At 50.9% G+C, this 17,855-nt stretch overlaps 1 protein-coding gene across 1 annotated transcript in view; it reads left to right on the top strand.

Moving 5' to 3' along the window:
- The first annotated feature begins 363 nt into the window (after positions 1-363).
- LOC140409361 (uncharacterized) overlaps positions 364-17,855 on the top strand; it is a 70,925-nt gene continuing 53,433 nt past the window's right edge. The window contains exon 1 of the mRNA XM_072497797.1: positions 364-427. The gene's annotated coding sequence lies outside the window, so the exon portion shown is untranslated. The remainder of the gene's footprint in view (positions 428-17,855) is intronic.

Genomic DNA, 17,855 nt, shown 5'->3' with positions numbered 1-17,855 from the left:
GGTGCTGGGTGCTGGGTGGCTGGGTGCTGGGTGCTGGGTGGCTGGGTGCTGGGTGGCTGGGTGCTGGGTGCTGGGTGGCTGGGTGCTGGGTGCTGGGTGGCTGGGAGCTGGGTGCTGTGAGGGTGGGTGCTGGGTGCTGGCTGGCTGGGTGCTGGGTGCTGGCTGGCTGGGTGCTGGGTGCTGGCTGGCTGGGTGCTGGGTGGCTGGGTGCTGGGTGGCTGGGTGCTGGGTGGCTGGGTGCTGGGTGCTGGGTGGCTGGGAGCTGGGTGCTGTGAGGGTGGGTGCTGGGTGGCTGGGTGCTGGGTGCGGTGCGGTGTCCGCTGCTCTCGGGCGGGGGCGGGGTTGTGGATCTTCCGGGATTCGGGGCCGCTCCGCGGGAGGAGGAAAAGCGGAACCGGAGACTCGAGCGGGAAGGTCACCCCCATTGGTGAGGCTTCAGCTGGGGGGAGAGGGGAGAGGAGGGGGGAGGGAGGGGGAGAGATGGGGGGGGGGGGGAGGGGGAGGGGGAGAGGAGGGGGGGGGAGGGGGAGAGGAGGGGGGGGGGGAGGGGGAGAGGAGGAGGGGGGGGGAGGGGGAGAGGAGGGGGGGGGGAGGGGGAGAGATGGGGGGGAAGGGGGAGAGGAGGGGGGGGGAGGGGGAGAGGAGGGGGGGGGGAGGGGGAGAGGAGGGGGGGGGAGGGGGAGAGGAGGGGGGGGGAGGGGGAGAGGAGGGGGGGGAGGGGGAGAGGAGGGGGGGGAGGGGGAGAGGAGGGGGGGGAGGGGGAGAGGAGGGGGGGAGGGGGAGAGATGGGGGGGAGGGGGAGGGGAGGGGGAGAGATGGGGGGGGAGGGGGAGAGATGGGGGGGGAGGGGGAGGGGGAGAGGAGGGGGAGGGAGGGGGAGGGGGAGAGGAGGGGGGAGAGGAGGGGGGAGGGAGGGGGAGGGAGGGGGAGGGGGGGAGGAGAGGGGGAGGGGGAGAGGAGAGGGGGAGGGGGAGAGGAGAGGGGAGAGGGGGGGGAGAGGGAGGGGGGAGGGAGGGGGAGGGGGGGAGGAGAGGGGGAGGGGGGGAGGAGAGGGGGAGGGGGAGAGGAGAGGGGAGAGGGGGAGAGGAGGGGGAGAGGGGGAGGGGAGAGGGGGAGAGGGGGGGAGGAGAGGGGGGGAGGGGGGAGAGGAGAGGGGGGGAGGGGGGAGAGGAGAGGGGGGGGGAGGGGGGAGAGGAGAGGGGGGGGAGGGGGGAGAGGAGAGGGGGGAGGGGGGAGAGGAGAGGGGGGGAGAGGAGAGGGGGGGGAGAGGGGGGGGAGAGGAGAGGGGGGGAGGGGGAGAGGAGAGGGGGGAGAGGGGGAGAGGAGGGGGGGGAGAGGGGGAGAGGAGGGGGGGGAGAGGGGAGAGGAGGGGGGGAGAGGGGGAGAGGAGGGGGGAGAGGGGGAGAGGAGGGGGGAGAGGAGGGGGAGGGGGGAGAGGAGGGGGGAGGGGGGAGACAGGGGGGGAGGGGAGGGGGGAGGGGAGGGGGGGAGGGAGGGGGAGAGAGGAGGGGGGAGGAGAGGGGGGAGGAGGGGGAGAGGAGAGGAGGGGGAGGGAAGAGAGGAGAGGAGGGGGAGGGGGAGAGGAGGGTGGGAGAGGAGAGGGGAGAGGGGGAGAGGAGGGGGGGAGAGGGGGAGAGGAGGGGGGGAGAGGGGGGGAGAGGGGGGAGGGGGTAGAGGAGGGGGGAGGGGGGGAGACAGGAGGGGGGAGAGAGGGGGAGGGGGGAGGGGGAGAGGAGGGGGGAGGGGGAGAGGAGGGGGGAGGGGGAGAGGAGGGGGGAGAGAGGAGGGGAGAGGAGAGGGGGGAGGAGGGGGAGAGGAGAGGAGGGGGAGGGGGGAGAGGAGGGTGGGAGAGGGGAGTGGAGGGGGGAGGGGAGAGGAGGGGGGAGAGGAGAGAGGAGGGGGGAGAGGAGAGAGGAGGGGGGAGAGGGGAAGAGGAGGGAGGGGGAGGGGGGAGGGGAGGGAGGAGAGGAGGGGGAGGGGAGGGGAGGGGGGAGAGGAGGGAGGGGGAGAGGAGGGGGTGGGGGAAAGGGGGAGGGGGAAGGGGGAAAGGGGGAGGGGGGAGAGGAGGGGGGAGAGGGGCGAGGAAGGGGAGGGGGGTAGAGGAGGGGGAGGGGGAGGGATGTAGAGGGGGAGGGGGTAGAGGGGAGGGAGAGGGGGGAGGGAGAGGGGGAGGGAGAGGGGGGAGGGAGAGGGGGGAGGGAGAGGGAGAGGGGGAGGGGAGGGAGAGGGGAGGGGGTGGGGGGAAGGAGAGGGGGAGGGGAAGGAGAGGGGGAAGGGGGAGGGGAGAGGGAGAGGGGGGAGGGGGGAAGGAGAGAGGGGAGAGTGGGAGAAGTGGGGGGGAGGGGGAGGGGAAAGGGGGGAAGAAGAGGCGGGGTGGGGAAGAAGAGGGGGAGGAAGAGGGGGGAAGAACAAAGAACAATACAGCACAGGACCAGGCCCTTCGGCCCTCCAAGCCTGCGCCGAACATGGCACCTGCCTAAACTAAAACAGTCTGCACTTACGGAGTCCGTATCCTTCCACTCCCACCCTACTCATATGTTTGACTAGATGGCCCTTAAATGCTGCAATCGTACCTGTTCCCACCCGCTCCCCAGGAAGCGTGCTCCATATATTTACCACCCTCTGTAAAAAAACTTGCCTCACACATCTCTTCTAAACTTTTCCCCGCGCACTTTATACCCATGTCCCCTCGTACTTGACTCTCCGACCTAGGAAATAGCATCTGACTATCCACTCTGTCCTTGCCTCTCATAAACTTGTAGACCTCTATCAGGTTGCCCCTTAACCTCCGTCGTTCCAGTGAGAACAGACAGAGTTTATCTAACCTCTCCTCATAGCTAATGCCCTCCATACCAGGCAACATCCTAGTAAACCGGTTCTGTACCCTCTCCAAAGCATCCTCTCCAAAGCATCTTCTGGTAGTGCGGCGACCAGAATTGCACACAATATTCCAAATGAGGCCTAACTCAAGGTCCTGCACAGCTGCAACATGACTTGCCAATTTTTATATTCAACGCTCCGACCGATGAAGGCCAGCATGCCGTATGCCTTCTTGACCACCGTATCCACTTGCGTTGCCACTTTCAGGGTTCGACACGCACGCCCAGATCTCTCTGTCAGTACTCGCAAGAATTCTACCATTTATTGTGTAATTCCTACATGCATTGGACCTTCCAAAGAGCATTACCTCCCACTTGTCCGGATTAAACTCCATCTGCCATTTCTCCGCCCATGACTCCAACCAGTTTATATCCTGCTGTATCCTCTGACAATCCTCTTCACTATCCGCAACTCCACCAATATTTGTGTCGTCTGCAAACTTACTAATCAGACCAACTACATTTTTCTCCAAATCATTTATATACACTGCAAACAGCAAACGTCCCAGCACTGATCCGTGTGGAACATCACGAGTCACAGCCCTCCAATTAGAAAAGCACTCTTCTACTTCTATCCTCTGTCTTCTGTGCCCAAGCCAGTTCTGTATCAACTTGCCAGCTCTCCTCTGATCCCATGTGACTTCACCTTTTGTACCAGTCTATCATGAGATACCTTGTCAAACGCTTTACTGAAGTCCATGTATACAACATCTACTGCCTTTCTCTCATCTCATCTTTGTCACTTCCACGAAAAAGTCAATCAAATTAGTGAGGCACGACCTCCCCGTCACAAAACCATGCTGTCCATCACTAATAAGTCCATTTGTTTCCAAATGTGAATAAATCCTATCTCTCAGAATCGTTTCCAATAGTTTCCCTACCACTGACGTAAGGCTCACTAACCTATAATTTCGTGGATTATTCCTGCTGCCCTTCTTAAACAATGGAACAGCACTGGCTACTCTCCAGTCCTCTGGAACTTCACCTGTAGTCAATGAGGATACAAAAATTAATGTCAAGGCCTCAGCAATTTGCTCCCTTGCCTCCCGCAGTATTCTGGTATAGATCCCATCAGGCCCTGGGGACGTACCTACTTTACTGCATTTTAAGATGCCCAACACCTCCTCTTTATTAATATAAACCTGACTCAGAATATCTACACATTCTACCCTATACTCCTCATCCACGGAGTCCTTCTCTTTGGTGAACACTGAGGCAAAGTATTCATTTAGTATCTCTCCCATTTCCTCTGGTTGCATACATAGATTCCCTCCAGTATCCTTGAATGGACCAACCCTTTCTCTGGCTATCCTCTTGCTCTTTATATATGTATAAAACGCCTTAGGATTTTCCTTAATCCTGTTTGCTAATTGGTAGACATTTTAGTTGCTGTGATATGAAGAGTCTAAAGTTCTGTTCCTTTTTCACAAACACACATTTATTTCATTCCAACAGACTTTGCCCCAAACTCTAACTACACATCACCTGACAGAGGCCACCTGAAGCCCCTTTACATATCAGTGTCAATTAATGGATACTTAACATAAATGAGACAACTAATTGCAATGTCTCTTCACCCATTAATTAACAGTCTCTCCTTCCTTGGAGAAAAAAATAATTAGGTGAAAACAAAATTTCAAGAAACTCAAAAACCCACATGATTTCTCCCCCCCTTTTTTCAGTTTTGTTTTGGACGAGAAGGATAAAAAAACAGTCACAGAAACAAGCGCCCTTCATTAACAATATCCAAAAGTTTTTGTGAACTCGCCCCTCTTTTCGTAAAACAGTCTGACAGTTGATAGCTATTGTCGACCCATTTAATTTTTTGTTATTTCCCTCTGTCCAACATCTGCTTCAAACTTGCGATGTCTATCCATATCCTCTTTTCATTGACACTTTTTGTATAGTGCACATTTTCCCACAGGGATTTATTGTCAATGTGACAGTCAATAGGTATATTACCCAAATCACCTATTCCCCAAATTTCTGTCAATATCTGACTTATACAAAAGGCCATATCCACCGCCTCTACAAGGCTTAACGTCTCAGAAGCCAAAGTGCTTTTTATTACTCTCCTTATTTTCTTTGTTTCCCACTCAAGCGGGCAACATTTACCATTGTTCTCCAAAAGGAAAATTATAAAGCCTCCTGCGCTTGAAACCCCATCACATAAATTTGCGTAGGACGCATCACTATAAACTATAAGTTTCAAGTGCCTAAGGTCACCTAAAACCAGGAACTTCAAAACACACTCCTGCATTTTTAGTTTGGCCAACGCTTTATTTACTCTTATTATATCTTCCACTTTGGGATCATTCATTTTTGCACTTAACTCTAAGACATCAAAACTTACGTCCGGTCTAGTCTGTCTACCTAACCAGTTCAGTTGCCCAATTAAACTTCGCAGTTGCTCTTTTTCTATCTTTGAAACCATTGCATCTTTTTGTGAAACTCAGCCACGACTAATTGCTATTGGGCTGATGCTTTCCAAATAAGATTGCTGACGTAAAGTTGCCCCTTACTTAGTCTGTCCAATTTCCAGTCCAATATATTTAAATGCACCGGAAGCCTGACTTCCAACCCTGAATTCTTTCCTCAAACCAGAGATTACAATAGCTTCAAAATCACTAGTCCCACCCCACAATAAAATTATCGACATGCATCATAAAGATGCCAGAAAGATTTCCTTTATAGTGCCAGTAAAACATTGCAGGATCTGCTTTCAATTGGCAACAGCCTAACTTTAACAAAACTGACCGTACCAAAAAATACCAGTCTCTAGATGCATCATTTAATCCATATACACATTTGTTCAACTTCCAGAGTACCCCTTCTGTGTTAGCTGCTTCTTTAGGAGGACGGAGAAAAATATCTTTCTGAAGCTGTTGCCCCTGCAAAAAGGCAGCTTTTATATCTATATATTTGCATTCCCATGCCTTTGTGGCTAATAGAGCCAAGAAGATCTTTAAAATACCCTTTCCTGCTGTAGGTGAATCTACCCTTAAATCCTGAGCTTCTAAGTTTTCTTCAAATCCCCTTCCCACAAGCCTGGCCTTTGCCTTATAAGTTCCATCCGGAAGAACCTTTTCCGTGCAAATCCATCTGTGGGATAGAGCTCTTTGTCCCCTATCCGATACTTCCGTGTATACCCCAAATTCACCCAACTATGCAATTCTTGCTGTTTAGCATCTTTGATAACTTTTTCATCTAATTTATTTGAAGCCACCAAAATCTCACGTGCATGTGGGCTTCTACTCCTATTAGTATTCGTAGTCCTACTCATGTTCCAAGATCTTGATAAACTACGTCCCCTCTCCCGCCTGGTATCTCGTTCTGCACCGCTGCTGCTTGATCTTTCCCTTCTGCTGTGGGATGTCCTTTCAATAGTTCTCAACCTTTTCCTGCGGACCTGTTCACTATCCGATGTACTATCTGAACTGGCACTGCGTTTCTGTGCACTCCATTTTTGAACTTCGTTTTCCCAATCCATTGTATTGACTCCTTCCCCTGAATGCTGTCCATTCAACCAATGTTTATACTTTCCAGTGGCCTTCCCTGCTCTACTAATAACAATTGCATCCTTCCATTGACTAGACCCTTCAGGCAAGTATGTCACTTTTGTACCAACTTTTGGCAGTTGCCCTTTCGAAAAATGGCCTGTTCTAATTCATCAGAAGTGTTGTGTTCCTCTACAGAAACCCTGTCTATATCAGTTAACTGGTCCTCATAGTTCTGTAACACATGCATACCAGATGACTGGTTCCTCGTCATGTCTGTCTGCTCTGTCTAAATTTGAAAATTTGTAATCTGTACCCCTATGGGGTTGTTTAGCACAGGGCTAAATCGCTGGCCTTGAAAGCAGACCAAGGCAGGCCAGCAGTACGGTTCAATTCCCATACCAGCCTCCCCGAACAGGCGCCGGAATGTGGCGACTAGGGGCTTTTCACAGTAACTTCACTTGAAGCCTACTTGTGACAATAAGCGAGTTTCATTTCATTTTCATTTCATTATCCTTGATGAATGTACCCTAACAGTTTAATTACCATGTTGCAAAATAATTGTTTTGCCATCTATGCCTCTGATCTTCCCTGGGCCTTTCAATTCATTAGAATTGTCTCTCTTATAGTATACCATGCCTCCTTGCTGAAAAACGGCATCTGATGGCCGTACGTGAAATCTTAAAGCTCTGCGAATTCTTTCAGAGACTTCTGCTTCCAAAAAAGCTTTTCTACTGCTATGTAATGCATTTAAATGTTCAGAGAACCAGAGCTAATTGTAGTCCCCTCCCAAGCTGGAGGCTGGTCATCCAAAATGGACAGAATTTTAGGATTTCTACCAAACACTAATTGTTAAGTACTATAGCCCCCAACCATCTGCAATGAATTCTTTGCATGTACCGCCCATGCTAAAGCTGAATTTAGCCTGCAATTTGGTCGATCTGCCAACATTTTCTGAAGCATGTCATCGATGACAGCATGATTTCTTTCACAGACACCATTACTAAATGGGCTTTCTGCAGCCGTATTCATAACTCTGATATTCATGTTTTCACACATATCCCTAAACTCACCATTAGCAAATTCTCCCCCATTGTCAGTAAATAATTTTGCCGGTGGACCCATTCCTGTCCCTATCCATTTTTCCACGATTTGATCCAGAATTCCTCTCTTTTCTTTACTTCGTACAATCGTTGATTGACGAAATCTGGTTGCTAAATCTACAAAATGCAAAATAAATATATTATTTGCTTTATCCCAGATCTCAAGGTCCAGGACCACAATGTTGTTAAAATCCCTGGCCAAAGGTAGGGCTACTATCAGTCGTGCTGGTGTTCTTCTGTACTTCCTACAAACTTCACAGCTGTCACTAACATGTTCTATCAGTTTAGTATAGTCATCATCCCTTACCCCTGCATCCTTTAATACATTTTTCAGCCTCCAAGGAGACAGATGTGCAAATTGCCTATGCAGTTTTAATACCACAAGCTTTTTATCAGCTAAAGGCCCATTTTCAACTGCCATTAATACATCCTTAACCACTCTACTTGAAATATTATTTGTCAGTAATGGAATACAATAGTGTCCCAACTGTGTAAATTGTAAATCCACCGTCTTTCCAAAAACTGTTGCCTTATCCTGTTCCATATCCAGTTTCATGTGTGCTTTCTTCATCGACGGTCTGCTCAGAAGCAAAGGTATCTCACTTGATACAACATCCGTGCCGATGAAATGATTCACTCCGGCAATATTGCAAGGGATCACCACTCTTTTCAGCGACTTCAGAGTATTATCATCCCCAAGCCTGAAACTTGTGGAACTTTCAAATTCCTTAACCTTGTTACGATTTTCAGCATTCAAGGAGTCCAGATAACATTTTAATCAGTCAATTCCACACACAGTAGATGTGCAGCCAATGTCCAATACAGCACAGTTGAAGGATTCTGCAACCAACACCCTCATTACTGCTTGTCAATAGGACAATGCCTTCTTTCTGGTCACTATCTAATTCCTCTTCTGACTCTTCCGTGTCATGTGTCGCTTCAAACACTCTATCATAATGAGTTGGACAGTTGAAAGCATAATGGTATTGAGAGTCACATCGAAAACATTGATTTATCATGCCCCGTGCATTTCTGGGGTTCATCTTCCTATTGTAAGTTCTAACTGGGGTCCTGTCTTCAGAATTTCCTTGTCTTGGTCTCCTTCTATAGTCTTGAGCCCTGTTCGTAGCCATACGATTTCGCCATCCTGTTAGTAGTGTATCTTTCATATTCTGCCTTATTGCAGGCTGACCTATTTGGGGTCATCAGAATCGAATGTTTCCCCAGAAACTTTTGTAAAGCTTTTGTCATCTGTTCGAATAAGGTATCATTATCAGTAAACTGAACTCCTGTCAAAACCAGGAGCCTATCCATGTTGCTCACTCTAGCACAGTCAAGTAATTTAAAGGCCAACACAGACTGTGGAAATTCCAGGTTGTGTTTCTGCAGCCTTTTATATAATCTGCCAAATTCCATTATATAGTCTTCCATGGAGATATCCTCCATTTTCCAGAACTTACCAAAATCCGACCATGCTTCATACGCACTTAACAAGTCATCTTTCTTATAAATCTTATCCATATAATGTAATAAAGTCTCCAGACCTTCTGAGTCTATCTCTTCCAATTCCAGTTCAGAAAGCACTTTGTTTCGGATTTTACTGCCATATGGTAGAGAAAGAGCCAATGCCATACCTTGTTTTCTCTTTCCCAAAGCAGTTACCTTAGTCCACATAACTACTGCACTTCTCCATTGGTCGTACGATCCCCTTTCAGAAAATAAGGGAGGATAGTCATATCCAGCCATCTTTATCCTGGGTTCAGCCATATATCCCTTTTTCTTTTCTCACTCACTCCTTGGTTTGATCTGGTAAGTTGTATCTTTCAACCCTTCACATTTACACAGCAACCATCCTCTGCTGCCAATTGTTAGACGTTTTAGTTGCTGTGAGATGAAGAGTCTAAAGTTCTGTTCCTTTTTCACCAACACACATTTATTTCATTCCAACAGCCTTTGCACAAAACTCTAACTACACATCACCTGCCAGAGGCCACCTGAAGCCCCTTTACATATCAGTGTCAATTAATGGATACTTAACATGAATGAGACAACTAATTGCAATGTTTCTTAACCCATTACTTAACATTTGATATTTCATGACCCCTTTTAGCTTTCCTAACTCCTACCTTAAGTTCCTTCCTACTCGCTTTACATTTTTCAAGGGCTTCATCTGTCCTAAGCCTTTTAGACCTTTTTCTTTGTGACAAGATTCACAATATCCCTCATTATCCAGGGTTCCCGATACTTGCCACCCTTATCTTTCGTCCTCACAGGTACATGCCGGTCCTGAATTCTAATTAACTGACATTTGAAAGCCTCCCAGATGCCGGATGTTGATTTTCCCTCAAACAGCCTCGCCCAGTCAACACTCTCCAGATCCTGCCTAATGCTGTTGTAATCGGCCTTCTCCCCGCCCCCCCTCCACCCCCCCCCCCCAGCCTAACACCTTCACCTGAGCACCACACTCGTCCTTTTCCAAAATCTGGTTCAGCTCAGTGGGCTAGACAGCTGGTTTGTAATGCAGAACAAGGCCAGCAGCACGGGTTCAATTCCCGGACCAGCTCATTACCCGAACAGGCGCTGGAATGTGGCGACTAGGGGCTTTTCACAGTAACTTCAATGCAGTGTTAATGTAAGCCTACTTGTGACAATAAAATATTATTATTAGTATATGCAGCTTAAAACTTACAGAATTGTGATCACTGTCCCGAAATGATCTCCTACTGAAACTTCGATCACCTGTCCGGGCTCATTCCCCAGCATCAGGACTAATATGGCCCCTTCCCGATTTGGGCTATTTACATATTGTTTCAGGAAATAGAATGGATAGAATTTACAGGGCAGAAGGAAGCCATTCGGCCCATCGAGTCTGCACCGGCTCTTTGAAAGAGCACCCTACCCAAGCCCACACCTCCACCTTATCCCCATAACCCAGTAAACCCATCCAACACTAAGGGCAATTTTGGACACTAAGGGCAATTTAGCATGGCCAATCCACCTAACCTGCACATCTTTGGGCTGCGGGAGGAAACCGGAGCACCCGGAGGAAACCCGCGCACACACGGGGAGAACGTGCAGACTCCCCACAGACGGTGACCCAAGTCGGGAATCGAACCTGGGACCCTGGAGCTGTAAAGCAATTGTGCTAACCACCATGCTACCGTGCTGCCCTGGGTGCTGTCTGGGTGCAATCTGGATGGTGGGCAGGAAGGGGGCAGTCACTATGATGGGGGTGTACTACAGCCCTCCCAACAGCGCATGGGAAGTTGAAGAAGTAAGCAGATTCTGGATAGATGTAAAAATTATAAGGTTGTTGTAGTGGGAGACAAACAAGAACAAAGAACAAAGAAATGTGCAGCACAGGAACAGGCCCTTCGGCCCTCCAAGCCCGTGCCAACCATGCTGCCCGACTAAACTACAATCTTCTACACTTCCTGGGTCCGTATCCCTCTATGCCCATCCTATTCATGTATTTGTCAAGATGCCCCTTAAATGTCACTATCGTCCCTGCTTCCACCACCTCCTCCGGCAGCGAGTTCCAGGCACCCACTACACTCTGTGTAAAAAACTTGCCTCATACATCTCCTCTAAACCTTGCCCCTCGCACCTTAAACCTATGCCCCCTAGTAATTGACCCCTCTACCCTGGGGAAAAGCCTCTGACTATCCACTCTGTCTATGCCCCTCATAATTTTGTAGACCTCTATCAGGTCGCCCCTCAACCTCCGTCGTTCCAGTGAGAACAAACCGAGTTTATTCAACCGCTCCTCATAGCTAATGCCCTCCATACCAGGCAACGTTCTGGTAAATCTCTTCTGCACCCTCTCTAAAGCCTCCACATCCTTCTGGCAGTGTGGCGACCAGAATTCAACACTATACTCCAAGTGTGGCCTAACTAAGGTTCTATACAGCTGCAACATGACTTGCCAATTCTTATACTCAATGCCCCGGCCAATGAAGGCAAGCATGCCATATGCCTTCTTGACCACCTTCTCCACCTGTGTTGCCCCTTTCAGTGACCTGTGGACCTGTACACCTAGATCTCTCTGACTTTCAATACTCTTGAGGGTTCTACCATTCACTGTATATTCCCTACCTGCATTAGCCCTTCCAAAATGCATTACCTCACATTTGTCCGGATTAAACTCCATCTGCCATCTCTCCGCCCAAGTCTCCAAACAATCTAAATCCTGCTGTATCCTCTGACAGTCCTCATTGCTCTCCGCAATTCCACCAACCTTTGTGTCGTCTGAAAACTTACTAATCAGACCAGTTACATTTTCCTCCAAATCATTTATATATACTACAAACAGCAAAGGTCCCAGCACTGATCCCTGCGGAACACCACTAGTCACAGCCCTCCAATTAGAAAAGCATCCTTCCATTGCTACTCTCTGCCTTCCATGACCTAGCCAGTTCTGTATCCACCTTGCCAGCTCACCCCTGATCCCGTGTGACTTCACCTTTTGTACTAGTCTACCATGAGGGACCTTGTCAAAGGCCTTACTGAAGTCCATATAGACAACATCTACTTCCCTACCTGCATCAATCATCTTAGTGACCTCCTCGAAAAACTCTTATCAAGTTAGTGAGACACGACCTCCCCTTCACAAAACCATGCTGCCTCTCACTAATACGTCCATTTGCTTCCAAATGGGAGTAGATCCTGTCTCAAAAAATTCTCTCCAGTAATTTCCCTACCACTGACGTAAGGCTCACCAGCCTGTAGTTCCCTGGATTATCCTTGCTACCCTTCTTAAACAGAGGAACAACATTGGCTATTCTCCAGTCCTGCGGGACATCAGCTGAAGACAGTGAGGATCCAAAGATTTTTGTCAAGGCCTCAGCAATTTCCTCTCTAGCCTCCTTCAGTATTCTGGGGTAGATCCCATCAAGCCCTGGGGACTTATCTACCTTAATATTTTTCAAGACGCCCAACACCTCGTCTTTTTGGATCTCAATGTGACCCAGGCTATCTACACACCCTTCTCCAGACTCAACGTCTACCAATTCCTTCTCTTTGGTAAATACTGATGCAAAGTATTCATTTAGTACTCACCCATTTCCTCTGGCTCCACACATAGATTCCTTTGCCTATCCTTCAGTGGGCCAACCCTTTCCCTGACTACCCTCTTGCTTTTTATGTACGTGTAAAAAACCTTGGGATGTTCCTTAAGCCTATTTGCCAATGACTTTTCGTGACCCCTTCTAGCCCCCCTGACTCCTTGCTTAAGTTCCTTCCTACTTTCCTTATATCCCTCGCAGGCTTCTTCTGTTCCCAGCCTTTTAGCCCTGACAAATGCCTCATTTTTCTTTTTGACGAGGCCTATAATATCTCTCGTTATCCAAGGTTCCCGAAAATTGCTGTTTTTATCCTTCTTCCTCACAGGAACATGCCGGTCCTGAATTCCTATCAACTGACACTTGAAAGCCTCCCACATGTCAGATGTTGATTTACCCTCAAACATCCGCCCCCAATCTACGTTCTTCAGTTCCCACCTAATATTGTTATAATTAGCCTTCCCCCAATTTAGCACATTCACCCTTGGACCACTCTTATCCTTGTCCACCAGTACTTTAAAACTTAGTGAATTGTGGTCACTGTTCCCGAAATGCTCCCCTACTGAAACTTCTACCACCTGGCCGGGCTCATTCCCCAATACCAGGTCCAGTACAGCCCCTTCCCTAGTTGGACTGTCTACATATTGTTTTAAAAAGCCGTCTTGGATGCTCCTTACAAACTCTATCCCGTCTAAGCCCCTGGCACTAAGTGAGTCCCAGTCAATATTGGGGAAGTTGAAATCTCCCATCACAACAACCCTGTTGTTTTTACTCTGTTCCAAAATCTGTCTACCTATCTGCTCCTCTATCTCCCGCTGGCTGTTGGGAGGCCTGTAGTAAACCCCCAACATTGTGACTGCACCCTTCTTATTCCTGATCTCTACCCATACAGCCTCGCTGCTCTCTGAGGTGTCCTCCCATAGTACAGCTGTGATATTCTCCCTAACCAGTCGCGCAACTCCGCCACCCCTTTTACATCCCCCTCTATCGCGCCTGAAACATCTAAATCCTGGAACGTTTAGCTGCCAATCCTGCCCTTCCCTCAACCAGGTCTCTGTAATGGCAACAACATCATAGTTCCAAGTACTAATCCAAGCTCTAAGTTCATCTGCCTTACCCGTAATGCTTCTTGCATTAAAACATATGCACTTCAGGCCACCAGACCCGCTGTGTTCAGCAACTTCACCCTGTCTGCTCTGCCTCAGAGCCATACTGTCCCTATTCCCTAGTTCTCCCTCAATGCTCTCACCTTCTGACCTATTGCTCCCGTGCCCAGCCCCCTGCCATACTAGTTTAAACCCTCCCGTGTGACACTAGCAAACCTCGCGGCCAGGATATTTATGCCTCTCCAGTTTAGATGCAACCCGTCCTTATATAGGTCACTCCTGCCCCGGAAGAGCTCCCAGTGGTCCAGATAACGGAAACCTTCCCTCCTACACCAGCTGTTTAGCCACGTGTTTAGCTGCTCTATCTTCCTATTTCTAGCCTCACTGGCACGTGGCACAGGGAGTAATCCCAAGATTACAACCCTAGTGGTCCTGTCTTTTAACTTTCTACCTCGCTCCCTGAACTCCTACTGCAGGACGTCATGCCCCTTCCTGCCTATGTCGTTAGTACCAATATGTACAACGACCTCTACCTGTTTGCCCTCCCCCTTCAGGATGCCCTCTACCCGTTCGGAGACATCCTGGACCCTGGCACCAGGGAGGCAACATAACATCCTGGAGTCTCTTTCACGTCCACAGAAGCCCCTATGTGTGCCCCTGACTATAGAGTCCCCTATGACTGTTGGTCTTCTGCGCTTTGACCCTCCCTTCTGAACATCAGAGCCAGCCGTGGTGCCACTGCTCAGGCTGCTGCTGTTTTCCCCTGATAGGCTATCCCCCCCGACAGTATCCAAAGGGGTATACCTGTTCGAGAGGGGGACAATCACAGGGGATTCCTGCACTGGCTGCCTGCCCTTTCTGGTGGTCACCCATTTCTCTGCCTACACCTTGGGTGTGACCACATTTATATAACTGCTATCTATGACGCTTTCCGCCACCTGCATACTCCTCAGTTCATCCAACTGCTGCTCCAACCAAACCATGCGGTCTGTGAGGAGCTCCAGTTGGGTGCAGATGAAGCCATCCGGGACGCTGGAAGCCTCGCGGACCTGCCACATCTCACAGTCAGAGCACTGCACCCCTCTAACTGACATTGCGTCAATTAATTAGTAAATTAAATTTAAAAGTTAAAAAAAAGTTACTGTTAACTATATGTTTCCTAGCACTAGATTTCTACTATAAATGACTTTAATTTTCCTCACATTGACTGGAAATCCCTTCGGGCTAGGGGTCTGGATGGTGAGGAATGTGTTATTTCATAGATTCCATAGAATTTACAGTGCAGAAGGAGGCCATTCGGCCCATCGAGTCTGCACCGGCTCTTGGAAAGAGCACCCTACCCAAGCCCACACCACCCTATCCCCATAACCCAATAACCCCACTCAACCAACACTAAGGGCAATTTAGCACGGCCAATCCACCTAACCTGCACATTTTTGGACTGTGGGAGGAAACCGGAGCACCCGGAGGAAACCCACGCAGACACAGGGAGAAGGTGCGGACTCCGCACAGACAGTGACCCAAGCCGGGAGTCGAACCTGGGACCTGGAGCCGTGAAGCAATTGTGCTAACCACTATGCTACTGTGCTGCCCAAGTGTGTCCAAGAAGGTGTTTGGCACAATATGTGGATAGTCCGACTAGAGAGGGAGCTCTCCTGGGCCTAGTACTAGGGACCGTGTCCGGCCAGTTCATCAAAGTTGCAGTGGGAGAACAGGTGGCGAACAGTGACCACAATTCTGTAAGCTTTCGGATACTTATGCAAAAGGACAAGTGTTGTCCGAGGGTTAAGGTGCTAAATTGGGGGAAGGCTAACTACAACCAGATTAGGCAGGATTTGGAGGCTGTTGTTCGGGATAGGCTGTTCGAGGGTAAATCCACATTTGGCATGTGGGAGTCATTTAAGGAGCACTTGATGGGAATGCAGGACAGGCATGTGCCGGTAAAAAGGAAGGCTAGGAAAGGCAGGATTCAGGAACCATGGATAACCAGGGAAATTGAGATTCTTGTCAAAAAGAAAAAAGATGCATATGTGAGGTACAGGCAACTAAAAACAGATGAAGCACTTGAGGAATACAAGGAAAGTCGAAAAGAGCTCAAGCAGGGAGTTAGGAGGACAAAAAGGGGTCACAAAATGCCCTTGGCAGACAGAATTAAGGAGAAGCCCAAGGTGTTTTATACGTATAATAGGAACAAGAGGGTAGCTAGAGAAAGAGTGGGCCACTCAAGGACAAAGGAGGGATATTATGTGCAGAACCAGAGGAAGTAGGTGAGGTCCTTTATGAGTATTTTGCATCAGTATTCACAAAGGAGAGGGACACGTTGATTGGTGGTGTTTCAGAGGGATGTGTAAACACTTTAGAACAGATCGTTATTACGAGGGAGGGAGTGTGTTAAAAAGCATTAAGGTAGACAAATCCCCAGGGCCAGATGGCATCTCCCAGATTACTGAGGGAGACAAGAGATGAAATCGCTGGGCCTCTGACAGAAACCTTTGTGTCCCCATTGGCCATAGGTGAGATCCCAGAGGATTGGAGGATAGCCAATGTTGCACTGTTATTTAAGAAGGGTTGCAAGGATAATCTGGGTAATTATAGGCTTGTCGTCAGTGATAGTGAAATTGTTGGAAAAGATTCTCAGAGATAGGATCTATGCACATTTGGAAGTGAATGGTCTTATTAGCGACAGACAGGATGGTTTTGTACGAGGGAGGTCATGTCTCACTAATTTAATTGAGTTTTTTGAGGAGGTGACAAAAATGATTGACGAGGGAAGGGCTGTGGATGTTGTCTACATGGACTTTAGTAAAGCATTTGATGAGGTCCCTCATGGCAGGCTGGTGCAAAAGATTAGATCACACAGGGTCAGGGGTGAAGTAGCTGGATGGATCCAGAGCTGGCTGGGCCATAGAAGACAGAGGGTAGCAGTGGAAAGGGGAAGGGGAAGGGGAGGGGGAGGAGAGAGGGGGACGGGGAGGGAGAAGAAAGAGGGGGAAGGGGAGGGGGAGAGGGAGGCGATAGGGGTGAGTGGGAGGGGGAAGGCAGAGTAGGAGGGGGAGGAGAGAGGGGGAATAGGAGGGGCAGTGAGAGGAGAGAGGGGTGGGTGAGGGGAGGAGGTGGAGAGGGACGGAAGGGAGTGGGAAGAGGGAGAGTGCGCGGACGGGGTGGGGAGAATTGACAGTCATTGGTTCGAGCTGACTTATCTCTCACCTCTGCCTCTCCCCCCGCCGCTCCCCACTGCCTCTCCCCCCTGCCTCTCCCCCCCTGCCTCTCCCCCCCTGCCTCCCCCCGCCTCTCCCCCCCGCCTCTATCCCCCCTGCCTCTCCCCCCGCCTCTATCCCCCCTGCCTCTCCCCCCTGCCTCTACACCCTGCCTCTCCCCTCCTGCCTCTCCCCCCCCTGCCTCTCCCCCCCTGCCTCTCCCCCCCCTGCCTCGCCCCCCCTGCCTCTCCCCCTGCCTCTCCCCCCTGCCTCTCCTCCCCTGCCTCTCCCCCCTGCCTCTCCCCCCCGCCTATCCCCCCCTGCCTTTCCCCCCGCCTCTCCCCCCTGCCTCTCCCCCCTGCCTCTCCCCCCCTGCCTCTCCCCCCCTGCCTCTCCCTCCCGCCTCTCCCCCCTGCCTCTCCCCCATGCCTCTCCCCCATGCCTCTCCCCCTGCCTCTACCCCCTACCTCTCCCCCCTGCCTCTCCCCCCTGCCTCTACCCCCCGCCTCTCCCCCCCGCCTCTCCCCCCCGCCTCTTCCCCCCGCCTCTATCCCCCCTGCCTCTCCCCCCGCCTCTCCCCCTGCCTCTCCCCCTGCCTTTACCCCCCCGCCTTCCCCCCCCTGCCTCTCCCCCCCAGCCTCTCCCCCCCAGCCTCTCCCCCCTGCCTCTACCCCCTGCCTCTCCTCCCTGCCTCTCCCCCTGCCTCTCCTCCCCTGTCTCTCCTCACTGCCTCTCCCCCTGCCTCTCCCCCTCTGCCTCTCCCCCCTGCCTCTCCCCCTGCCTCTACCGCCCTGCCTCTCCCCCCTGCCTCTCCCCCTGCCTCTCCTCCCCTGCCTCTCCTCACTGCCTCTCCCCCTGCCTCTCCCCCCCTGCCTCTCCCCCCTGCCTCTCCCCCTGCCTCTACCCCCCTGCCTCTCCCCCTGCCTCTACCCCCCAGCCTCTCCCCCCCTGCCTTTACCCCTCTGCCTCTCCCCCTGCCTCTACCCCCTGCCTCTCCTCCCTGCCTCTCCCCC

Source organism: Scyliorhinus torazame, chromosome 3, assembly GCF_047496885.1.
Source record: "Scyliorhinus torazame isolate Kashiwa2021f chromosome 3, sScyTor2.1, whole genome shotgun sequence".
NCBI classification, from domain to species: Eukaryota; Metazoa; Chordata; class Chondrichthyes; order Carcharhiniformes; family Scyliorhinidae; genus Scyliorhinus; species Scyliorhinus torazame.
The sequence above is the reverse complement of the archived record's forward strand: the minus strand, read 5'-3'. Positions and strand labels throughout refer to the sequence as shown.